This window comes from Prionailurus bengalensis, chromosome E4 (assembly GCF_016509475.1).
Source record: "Prionailurus bengalensis isolate Pbe53 chromosome E4, Fcat_Pben_1.1_paternal_pri, whole genome shotgun sequence".
Classification (NCBI taxonomy): Eukaryota; Metazoa; Chordata; class Mammalia; order Carnivora; family Felidae; genus Prionailurus; species Prionailurus bengalensis.
Window position 1 is genome coordinate 56,303,218 of NC_057360.1, and position 12,885 is coordinate 56,316,102.

Sequence of the window (12,885 nt, forward strand, 5' to 3'; positions counted from 1 at the left end):
CAATCCATAATATAGATACAGGTCACTTTTCAAAAAGGATCAGAGAACAAGAAATAATTCTTATTTATTAAATACAAAAACTGAAACTAAAAATTAAATAGAAGTTTGTAAGGGTTAAGGAACTCCCAAAAGTAGAACAAAATTAAAAGAAAAAAAGGAAAAGGGAGGGAAAAGATAAGAAAAAATAAGGAATCTGTCTCCAGAGTTTAACAGCTAATAATTAAGAGCTCTATAAAGAGAAGGGGGGAAAAATGAAGGGAAGATATTATCAAAGAAGCAATTTTTTAAATTTCCAGAACTGAAACTTGTGTGTCTCCCTATTGAAAAGGCACAGGGATGTAGTTAGGGCAATGAGTGAAAAAAGACAAAACCTCAGGTAGGTCATGAAAAAATTGAGGACACTTGAAATTGGAAAGAGATTCTAGAAGCTTCCAAAAGAGAGGAGGGAAACAGTCAAATATGCAAGAATGGTCTTTGGTTTCTTAATAGCATCTGAATCTTAGAAGACTGGAACAAAGCCTGAAAAGTTCTGAGTGATAATGTGTTTCAACCTAGAATTCTATTTCCTTCCAAACTATCAATTATAAGGATAAGACATTTGCTTTTTAAAATAATTTTGTCATGCAGGAAATGGTAAAAACACAAAACAAACACCCCACCTTCCTTTTTATTCTTTCTCAGGAAGCTATCAGTGAAAAGGTTTCAGCAAAACCACAGGGTAAACCAAGAAAGAAGATGCCACAATTACTCCTTGGCAGAGAGAGCTGGAGAGGAGCCGCAGGGTGACTGCGGACAGGTCTGGCAAATGACCCACCTGCAAGGGAAGGAAGGAAGTGGGGCTCCAAGAAAGAGGGGAGCAGCGGGGAGATGGGACTAATCTGTTTCAGCGAATGGATTATCAACAGTCTTGTGGCAGAGATATTGGGATGACTGGAAAATAATTAATATGAGGGGTACCTGGGTGGCTCAGTCTGTTGGGCGGCTGACTTCAGCTCAAGTCACGATCTCACAGCTTGTGAGTTCAAGCCCCGCGTCCGGCTCTGTGCTGACAGCTTGGAGCCTGGAGCCTGCTTTGGATTCTGTCTCCCTCTCTCTCTGCCCCTCCCCCACTCACACTCTGTCTCTCTCTCTCAAAAATAAACATTAAAAAAATTAATATGTGGTAGCACAAGGTGAGTAATTTGCCCAATGTTACCTGTCTGGCAAATGACAGAGCTGGGATTATAACTGAGCAGTCTAGTTCCAGAGCCTGGTTCCAGGACCTGGTACAACACCACAAGGAAATGACCATAGTACGTGCTCGTCTGCATGTCGTTTGTGAGGGTAACTCTACTGTTGATACGATCATAAATTCTGGCCTAACTTGGTTGGGAGATAGTGTTAAGGAAAGCTAAGAGAGAGAGATCTAAATCCTTGTAATCCATACCTAAAATGATCAATGGAAAAACAGCAGGGCATGCATTATTTTAGAACATGGAATTAAAGGCAAAGAAGAAACAGAGAAATTGAAGATTTGCCTCTAGGAGTAGGACTCAGGTGTAGAAAAGGATGGAAAGTGAAAACATCCATTTTTCATTGTTAGCTGTTTTGTGCTATTTGAATTTTAAATTCTACACTGATTACTCCGGTTAAAATAAAATTAATGATACAATAGTTCAAAATCAAAACAAAACTTTTTAAGAAGAGGTTTTATAGTGATTGACAATTGCCTTTTATAAGCCTTTGGGCAGAAGAGAGGCAAAAATATTTGTTGGGAATGGTAGTGTAGTTCAATCTTCAGATTACCTTGTACATCCCAGTATATATTTTTTAAAGCGTTTTTTTAACATTTATTTATTATTGAGAGATAGAGTGCGAGCAGGGGAGAGGCAGAGAGAGAGGGAGACACAGAATCCGAAGCAGGCTCTAGGCTCCCGCTGTCAGCACAGAGCCCGACATGGGGCTTGAACTCACAAACTGCGAGATCATGACCTGGTAGGACGCTCAACCGACTGAGCCACCCAGGCACCCCCATCCCAGTATATTTTTAAGTAAAAGTTTATATTGCTTCATCTGTGATCTGTGGGTAATGATTTACTCATTGAGTACCAGGAGTCAAGATCAAGATCAATTTTATCTCATTATCTCAATCATATCAGAAAACATCTTGTCAGAAGGTACTATCTCATTCATAATATCAGAAGAGTGACAATACAGTGGGGAACATACATGCTCTGTGTCTGGGCACTAGTCAGATAATGGAGACTCAGAATAAAATTGCTCTCATGGCTGAATGAGCAGGAGGCCTAGTTATCAGAACCACTAGAGAGCAGATAACCCCAACGAACATGCTGCCATTTTCATCGGGTTCACAAAAATGAATAAGAACAATTATACATGTACTGAATACCTATTCAGCACTGTTCTTAATTTTTTTTTATATTTTAACTGATTTAATACCACCACATCCCCGTACGTCAGGGGCTACTCTTATCTCCATTTTACAGATGGGGAAAATTGTCATCAAGGAGACATCAAAGACCTTGCGTTGGCCCACAGTTAGTACATAAGTGAGTAGATGTTGGAACCCAGGCAGCTTGGTCTGGATTGGAAACCAGACAGCTTGGTTGCTCAATTTATTCAGCAACAAAAAGGAATGGGGTACTAATACCAGTTGTAACATGGATGAGCCTTGAATACATGCTAAGCAAAAGAAATCAGACAAAAAAAAAGGGGCTGTACGTTGTATAATTCCATTTATATGAAATGTCTAGAATACACAAGTCCATATGGACAGAAAGTAGTTTGGTAGTTCCTAGGTGATGGGGAGAGAGTAAAATTGGCAGTGACTACCTATTGGGTTGAGGTTTTCTTTGGGGTGAAAAATTGTTTTGGAGCTAGATAGATCTGGTACTTACACAACACTGTGAGTGCGTGTACTAAATATCACTGAATTATAAACTTTAAAATGATCCAAAAAATAAAAAAGTAAAAAGTAAAAAAATAAAATGGTCAATTTCATGGTATGTGAATATCATCTCTTTAGATAGATAGATAGATAGATAATAGATAGAGAAGAGAGATAGACAGATAGGCAGATACAGATATACACACACACACATACAAACCAACCAGCAGAATGCATTTGGAAGATTACGGTTCCCACAAATAGCCAGATAGCTGAAGCTCAGGGGCCACATGTCCACCGGGGGTTTGCCCACTGGGGTGTCTGTACAACTCCCAGAGGTGCTGTCTCCTGCCCCAGGGAGCAGGGAAGGGGGCCTGGTGTATGAGACCTGTAGCTAGTGGCCTCACCTGAAGTGACAAACTGGGGAATCCTAAGCCCTGGAAATCATTTGAGGAGCTACAAGCAGGAGCTGTATACCAACAGGCAAGGACATATTCTAATATCTTCACAAGCTAATGCCAGCTGAATCTCAACTCTGATCAGAGCCAAACTCTGGGTAAACTTTCAAAACAAGCGACACACTCTCTTTGTTCATATGACACGTAAACAATCAGTTCCATATCCGTGGCTTATGCTAGGGTCCCTCACGGTGGCTAAGAGAAAACATCAAAGGTGTTTTTGCTTAAAACGCCTTCTCTCTGGACTTTGCAGCTTCCTTCTGCACAGTGCTCTGAACCTGAGGATTTTCTCTCTTCCCCGAGTGAAAACAAAGCCCCCCAGATGTCATACTACACAGACCTGGGACACTGGCACCTCAGCTCATTGGTCAGAATCCACCAAGAAGTGAAGCTCCATCATGAATGCAGAAAAGCATCCACTCCTTTGCCTGCTCAGGCGACATGCAGCTCCAGGAAAACGCCTCTTGTCTTTTGCTCCATAAAGCCTTGCCTGTCCTATGTGTGGTAGTTCTGGCTCTCCATCCACTTTTCCACGGCCCTCCTCCCCCTGCTTTGGGATACTTCTCTGTAGTGGGTTCCTTCTGCCTTTCCCACATTCACCTGCTTTGCTGAATGAACCTGCAAAAGAATGGAAGTTAGGAGTTGGTAAGGAGGGACACAAAATGAGAGAAAAACACACTGTATCCACTTGTTCATTTTGCTCTGTGATGTATAAGGCTCAGATGTCTGACTTCGTAACTTCTGGAGACGGGCTATTGGCCTCAGTTTTGCACCCGAGAACACCAGTAATCCTCTCTTCTCCTGGACGCAGGGATAAAGATGAGGAGGAATAATAAGCACCCGCTTCTCACACCTTCCAGTCTCCCCTGTCTGTAAATAATGTAACTGGTTGAGCAGAGGGCTAACTGGTCTACAGAACCGTTTTTCAGAATTACTTATGTTGCTACCCCATGCTAAGCAGATGCCAGTGCAGATGGCTGCCAGATAAAAATTTTAAGATCACATTCACTTTGATTTGTGAGAATTTTAGTAAAATTAAGCTTTGAAATCAACGTACGCTTTTAAAATACTGCATTCGTTATAAAATGCCATTACGCACACCCTCATTTAAATCATTTTGCTTGCGTTGGTGAGAAAATGTTAATGCCTTAAAGAGTCTGGCTGATAAACGTAGGCCGTTTTCCTTGGAGGGAGAGAGGGCGCGAGACTATTGGCACACGCTACTCTTTGTTTTCTTTGGCTGTTTGAACCCTCTTAGGGAGGTACAGGGCCCGGGGTGTGAAAGTGAGATCCATTTCGGAGGGCACAAAGCTAGAGACAAGAAGGCGGTGACCAAGAAAAATCGATAAGCATCAGAGTCCATGCTTAATGCTGAAACCCGATCATAACTGAATCTGTGCAACCGCCCAGTCACCGTGATTTGAGAAGCAAGAAAGGCCACGAGAGGTGTGGCGAGATTAAATAAGGCGATACGCGTGAAATTAATCTGTAAGTCGTAAAGCGCAGGGTGTAGCGCTGAGAATTGCCAAGTGCCACGTATTTGTATTCTTATCACAGAAGGCAGGCTCTGTGGGGAGAGTTTTTATTAGGTACGTTGGGAAGAGAAAATAAAAGAAATAGAATGCACAGTCCTTGTGCCTAAGGATTTTGCAGATTAATGGAGAAAACGGGGCAAAGAAGCTAGCTCCAGAAAAGAATGCATCACCTGCAGAAAAAAAAGTCTATACCTATAAGCCAATAGGCCGCAGAATGTAGGAGTGGTCAGAGAGAAGGCTTGTGTTGAGTGAAGAGTCTTTAGTTCGAGAAAGAAGCACTCAGTCCTCACTCACATTCTGTTTTAGCTGTTTTTCTTTCTCTCAAGTTCTTGGTGTTGTCAAGAGCTTTCAAGGGCATTGTTTTCCTTAATTTCCAGAATAACTCGTGTCCCATTCATTTTACAAATGAAGAATCTGTGGTTCAGAAGAGTTAAATAACCTTTCCCAAGATGACACGATTAAGTGACCAAACTTGGGTTTAAAGCCCAGTGAATCTCTCTGATACTGAAATCACTTGGCCACCCGGCTTCACTTTGGAGGAATATGTGTATTCATCAACTCTTCTTTAATGGAATGAGAAATAGCGTCTTGGGGCCAACGCTGCTGATCCCAAATCCTCCATGCCCACGGACTCTGAGGTTCAGGGGGAGTTGCTGGTGAGCTTGGCTCTGCTCGCTAATGCCAGATGCTTGAGAGACATCTACCAAGGAGAAGTCACAGGTCATTTTGTTTTCTTGCTAGAACTTGTCAAAATACTCAGGTGTGGTGCCTTGTTTCTCATGCCTGAAGAAGAAGAAGAAGAAGAAGAAGAAGAAGAAGAAGAAGAAGAAGAGGAAGAAGGGGAAGGAGGGGAAGAAGGAGAAGAAGAAGAAAGAGGAGGAGGAAGAGGAGGAGGAGACGAAGTGGGGAGAGGAAGAGGAGGAGGAGGAGGAAGAAGGGGGAGGAGAAGAATTGAACATTCTGTGGCTCTCTTGTACCATGTCATTTGTACATACATTTTGTTTCTCCTAGAGTGTTTGCTTCTAGAGTTTGCATCTTACCTCTAACCATAGCTGTGTGAGTTGTATTTGTATTCTTCAAGGCACCTTGCACGTGGTAGGTACTGACAAAGTTTTGTTGGATTGCTCTAGCCACGGGGCAATATGGTACAGGAGTTAAGCACACAGTCTATAGTAGAAAACATGACATCAAATTCCACATCCATTACTTACTGGCTATAAAGTCAAGCTGCTTGATATCCTTTTTTTTTGTTGTTATTATCTATAATCTGGGGGATTAATAGCACCTACTTCATGCAGCTGTTGACCAACTAAGTAAACTTGTATAAAATGCCCAAAACAGTACTGGCATGTAGTAAGTGTCAGATAATTGTATTTAATATATTATTTAAGACAATGATATATGGTATCAAAAAAAGAGAAAGGAAAATACTTAAATAATCTTTACATATTGGATAAATTTTTATGTAATTTATGTAATACAAGACCAAATGATCTCTAATCCAGATATTGCCATTTAGGATTTGAGTCTTCTGGGTACTCATTTTGGTTTATTTGTTTGTATTATCTGGAGATAAAAGAAGCAAAAAAGCATACAAATATGTGGAGGTAAGTGCCAACTCTCAATATTCTCCACATTGTACTGTGGGGAACATTTAACATCTGACTTCCCTAATGATTCTTCTATCGTAATAGTAAGAATGTTTATTATGTTTTATGGGCTACGCATTAACCCACTCCTTCCCTAATATTCAGGCTTCACCAGGTCTCCTGATCCTTGGTGAGAATGGAGGTAAAGATGATGACGCTATCACTGTACCCCCCACTCAAAGATAAGAGTTCTCCCTTAGCCTCTTAGCGCTCCAATTAGGTTCCAACTGAAGCCAAGTCTTTTTCTTCTATATACTTAGATTATAAATTAAACATATCTGTTGCAGGGTTACAAATCTCCTCACAAGCCATTTATATGTGCCGGGGAAATGCAGCTTCCTGATTTTGTGACAAAATGCTCTCATTGTCATTAAAAATCTCCACCCACTGGTAGCAGCGTTGGAGAATAAAGCTTTCCCCCAAAACAAGTTTGCTTGATTTTGTTTTCTCAAGACTGGTTGTAGTTAATACGATCACTGAAATAGTTTACACATCCCAGATTCTTATGAACACCTTTCTTGCCACTGTCCTTGCTCCATGTAAGAAGGTGCCTGGGTGTGTGCTGAAGGCCTGCGTGAGCTCCGGAACTGGCCTCTTGCTCCTGTGGTACCATAGCAATGCCCTTGTCTCTCCTGACACCTCCTTCTGCTGCTGGTTCCTGATCCCCACATTTGAGCTAATTAGGGTCCAGTTTCCTCCTCGCTGACTTCTTCACCTCTCCTGGCAGTGTTGGCCTCCTGAGGTCTTGGTGTGACTTTATTTTGGTTCCCCCATCCAGGTAGTCTGTCCTAGCCTTCCACCATGGAAGACTTTTCCACTAACCATGGTTTTCCCTTATGGTGGTCCCAGATTCTCAACAGTGACACATGCCCCATTGGGAGCAAGTAGGAATTGCTGAGTCCTCCCCCACACTACTTGAAAACCAGTAAAATGGTTTAGGAAGAGCTGACCTTGAGCATTCTGTCTGTCTGTCTGTCTGAGCAACGGGCACTTTGGGCACTGTCTCTACCCTCCCCTGCTGGTGCCCCGGGAGCCTGTAGGGCACTGTTTTCTCATAGTCCCAAGACAGAAATTCAAACCAGGCCCCTCTACACTCTTCAATTCCCCAGCATGCCATTTCTTTCGCACCTTCTAACTCTCTTCTAGCTGTATCCAGATCAATTTAAAAACTATATCTTTAGGAAATTCAGTGAGCCCTTGAAGTGTGCTATACACGGCCAGACACGGTGACTACAATGCTGAATGAGGCACATCCTCTCTCTTCATCTACTGGGGGGTTGGGATTACATAAGGAAGGTATTATAAAAATACTTATTTTATAGTTGCATGCTGACAGAAAGGCTTCCTGGGCACCCAACGTTTCACCTAGACTGGCAGATGGGGTTTCAGAGGAGGCTTCTTGGGGTAAGAGTCATCTGGTTTTCTCTGACTCCACCCAAAAGGCCTGAATTGTGAATGTCTTGTTAATATCCCAGAGGCCCCTGGCATGGGGACTTCTTGAGGGTTCTGCCACTTTGGAGCTCTGGGCCCAAATAATTTTTATCTTATAAATTCACTGATGAGGGTATGTAGGCCCATTGCCTCTGACCATCACTTTGTCAGACTAAAAAAAATATCAGTCATCTAGTTTACATCTAGGGTGGAACAGCCCATAGGAGATGAGCTCTTTTAGGAGATTCTGAGCATTCCCTCAGCAGAAGAGCCAGAAATGAGAACAGCTGTTCTCCACAGAGTTTTGACATTTCTGGTCTTAGTAAACTATACAAAAGTTGAAAAGGAAAAAAAAAAAAAAAAACAGAGGAGGCGGAGGAGAACAAAAATAGGAAGGTATAGGGTCCACCAACAATGGCTTGATTCTGATATTACATAAAAGAGGTTGGAATAAAACAATTCTGTTATCCAAACTTAACAATTTTAATTATTACACTCTGGTTCACAGTTGAAAATATAGTCTCGCCCCCCCCATCTTTCTCCCTTCCTCAAGTTCTGCAATTTAGTGCGATCATATCATTGGAGTCATTGTTTTCCCCATCAGTCACATGTTTTGTTATTTTATTTAAATATGGAATCAGGAATTCACATTGAAGTGAAACATCTTGTTTCCTATGGCTGAAAGCCAGAAAGAGCCTGTCTTTGGAAGGCTGATCACAAAACACAAAACAGCGTTTTTGTATAAAGTCTGTCCTACTTGATTTCACCACGTGATTAGTAACCGATCATGACTGAGCCACTAGACTCGTGCATACAGAGAAACTAACAGCTTAGGCACCTTAATACTCTGTATATCAGAATTAGTACCTATTGAAGAAGATTGGATTGCAAATATGGCATCTGCAGTTAAGAAAAACCTAAGGTTAAAGCAGAGATTTCGCCCTTGGACAAAAGGATAAAAACTTGTCTTGCACTATGGAGGTCCGACTTTTCTGTCGTGTCTTCAGAGCTCGTTCAGTCTTCATATATCCTTTGCCCATCACAGAGCAGCGTGCTCTGTGGCACTGATTCTTGGGAAAATATCCAAGCTGCAGATTAACCCCTAAGCAGCTCAACTATTTTCTCAATGTCTTCTTTTTTTCAACCACCATTAAAATGGAGAATTTGCTGGAGAAGGTTAATGAAGTAACATTTCATGAAAGAGAAGAATTTTGATGAACAGTTTGATAAGAGGAAGACGTCCTCAAACTCAGCCAGTCACATCCGTATTAACTCCACCGTGAAGATGTCCTAAAGAGGGCAAACATGCAACATTTCTCTAGAAGGAAACCTGCTTTTCTCCCTTTCACCCAGACTCCAAATCTCCATGACTTCTACTCTTTCCTGACTCCCCGTATCCAGTTAGCCAAGAGCCCTTATGGATTTTTAACATTAAATGTCACTCGTGTCTGGTTCTCATTCTGTTGCATCTGTCCACAGAGGCCTGGTTCATTTTCTTAAAATAGCATTGACATCATATCAGTCCCCTGCTCTTCATCAAGAAGAGAACAAGAAAGAAGCTCCTGACTACAGTGTCCGAGAAGCAGCCTGAGCATAGCCCTCCATTACTTACCTCTAATAATAACAGGGACCCCTATTCTTGTCAGACTGATGTAGTCATTGTTTTTCAGGTATGCTTTCTTTTTTCCCATTATTCCTTGTGCCTGAAGCACCTAATTCTTGTCATTCAAAATCTACCCTTCCTTCACATCTGGTGGAGATTCTTTGTGATAACTCTTCTACTCCGTGGCTTGGTACTTAAGCACACAGGCATTGGAGTCAAGCTTTCTCGTAGTGCAGGTTCTCACAACACAAAGAGGTTTACTGAACTGTTCTTAGGATCAGTACCTTTGAGGGAGGAGAGAAAGTAATACTGTACAGAGGGAGAAGTTGAACTGCAATGCAGTTGCTACAGAGGCTTCAGCCAATCCTTCTGGAAGCTCTGAGTCTGGGATGACTTTTTCAGAGTTTTCCAATTGAGGCAATCGTATACCCCACCCCCACCCCAGCCCAGCTACACCTTAGGTGAGGCAGCTCCTTTCAGGCAAGGTCAAGGCCCGGAGATCCCTGCTTTAGGGGAAATGAGTGCCTTCTTTGGTCCTGAAAGAAACTCTGGCCAGCACACCACAGTGTCTGTCACAAAACTGTGTTCACACTGGCCCTTTCACTTACAGCTGTGTGGTTGCAGGTGAGTTGCTTTCTTTTCTTCTTCTTCTTCTTCTTCTTCTCCTTTTTTTTAATTTGAGAGAGAGAGAGAGAGAGAGGGCAGGGGAGACAGGCAGAGGGTGAGGGAGAGAGAGAATCCTAAGCAGGCCCCATGCACAGCACGGGCTCGATCCCACAACCCTGGGATCCTGACCTGAGCTGTAATCACGATTCCAATACTCAGCTGATTGAGCCACCCAGGTGCCCCTGCAAGTAAGTTTCTTAACTTACCCATGCCCTTAGCTTATTTCACAAGAGTGAAGAAAATAGCACATTTTCTTTTTTCCTAAAGATTATATGAGATAATCCATGAAATGAGTGAATCAAAGAAAGAGCTCAAAAAATGTTAATTATCATTATAACATTTATCACCACGACTACTAGACATTTACATATGCTGCCTTACATTGCCCTTTAAAAGTTTTTAATTATGGCTCACTTCACAATTATTCACAGCACGTAACCACTCAGAATCATGGAACTAGTTTATGAAATCTCTGAGGGCAGAGATGGTGTCTTTCTATTTTTACACTGCCTCCTACATCTCCCACATGAGAACATCGTTGTGAATTTGTTTGATTTGATATGATCTGGATTTAGCTTTGAGGTCATGCATTAGCAAAGAGAGATACAGTTATAAATTCAGTATTTAAAGGAGAGTTACAACCTCCCAGCTCTGAGATCCTCTGTTTTAACCAACATTCATTATCAGAAAATATGTCTGTCCCCAAAAAGATGTGTCATGTGGTCATTTTAAGTTCCATTCTCTTCACCTTGTCTTCACTGCCTTAACTCAGGGCCTCCCCACTGCCTGCTTCTTTGTCCTCGGTCTATCCCTCATCTCTAGTTATTTCCCAAACTGCACTATCATTTCACGTTACAAATCTCATCAGGTGATTCTTTTAGTTCTCTTCTGGCTTTCAGAATCAAGTCCAAAACCCATGGTATTTGGAAAATCATTGCAATGAGGACCGCCCCCCCAATTCCCCAGCTTTCTAGTCCCCAGCAATACCCTTTTTCTCCAGCGAATGGATGCTGAGCTCCAGCCTCACTGACCTGTTCATTTTCTGCACCATATCACGTAGCCTTTCTTGCCTTTAAAATTGCTTTTGCCTCTTTTTTAGTGTGCCCTTGCTCTCATTTCTCCAACTGGCATATAGTTGGTGAAATCAATATATGATAAATAATGCATACATGCATTTCGAATTTGCCAAATTCTAAAGTAGTTCTGTGTCTTTGAGATACAAGGAGAGTGGCGTCTGGCATTCTGAAAATACATGAATAAGTAATCATAAAGAAATAATAATTTTTAAGAACTCAGTCTACTGAGTCTACTGAGCTGTTTGCAGATCAGCTGAGCTTCAGTAGCTTGGGCCAGGAAGATGCCTTTTGTGGCCAGGGAACATGTAGGTTTCTGGTTCACATCCCAGTCATGATCCTGTGAAGAGCTCCTGGGAGACTACACATGGGTAAAGTCTTCAGTCTTAGCATGACTGGGCACCCAGTTGGCAGTCATAACCCAAGTAAAGGGTAATGAAAGTGACTGCCTTGGTGCACGGTTAGTTACTTAACCAAAGGGTTAAGCACTCAGGATTCTAGAGGCACCTGCAGAGGGAATTATCCATCAACCAGGCACATAAGTGAAAGGGACAAGCTCATGAAAAAAAAAAAATCACTCTGAAGATGGGTAGCTTGGAGGAGGTGAGGGACACAAACCAAACACCCTTCCTTTATGAGTCACTTTCGAAGGTTATTTAATTTTTTTTTTTTTGCTTTGTTTTAAAAAATTATGAGTTAAAAGGCTCAAACAGCCTAGGGAAGTAAATCCATGCATACTTCTAACATTAGTTAATATTTACTAAGAAATCATAGGTTACAACAAATTAAACTTTTTGGCATTCTTACTGAGCTTTTCTGGCCAACCATGTTAGCGACTGTTCCTACAGATAGTTTATAACCTTATTTTTTACCCTTCTAGAGCAACCAAAGTGCACAGAGTTAGAAGAACTCTGGGTTCACGTGGTTCTTAAGCCAGGGTCTTAAGAAAATGGATTGGAGGTTGGAGAATCGATCAGGGTGAACAGGCAGACACTAGACATGCCCACTAATAACTGGGAAAAGTGAGTTAAATTTCTCCTTGTTTGAGGTGGAATTCCTTCATATAAACCTGGGCACCCTCCGAGAGAAATGCTTTATAGTCCAAACTGATGTTTATTTTGGACTCCGTTTCTCTTTCAGCTTTCAGTTGTGACCTTAGGAATGAGCTCACAATTGGAAGCAAATCTGTCTTCTGTTTCTACTGTTAAAGAATTACCTACCCACTGAAAAACCACATAGGATTAACAATGGCCTTGTCCCAAATATATGCTTTTTGGAATTGTACAAACTGTATTTATGATGCTAGCAAGTTTCAGTTCAACTGCTGAAATATTTCAATAAGAGTGATTGAATTCTTAGTAAATGGAATGCTTCCTCTGTTCAATTTTGGCCTGTTGAATGCTGGAAGGTGGGTAGGTCTGACCCATTCATTACACATATCTGGGTGATAGGAAAGGCAGGCCTTTGGATTTTGATGCCATGTATGTTTTTGGCAGTATCTCAGACTGAAATACTATGAATCAAAAAATGGCCTTTAAAAGTTCTTTTTAGCCTCCTAGTCTTGAGACATGGTTAGGGCTTCT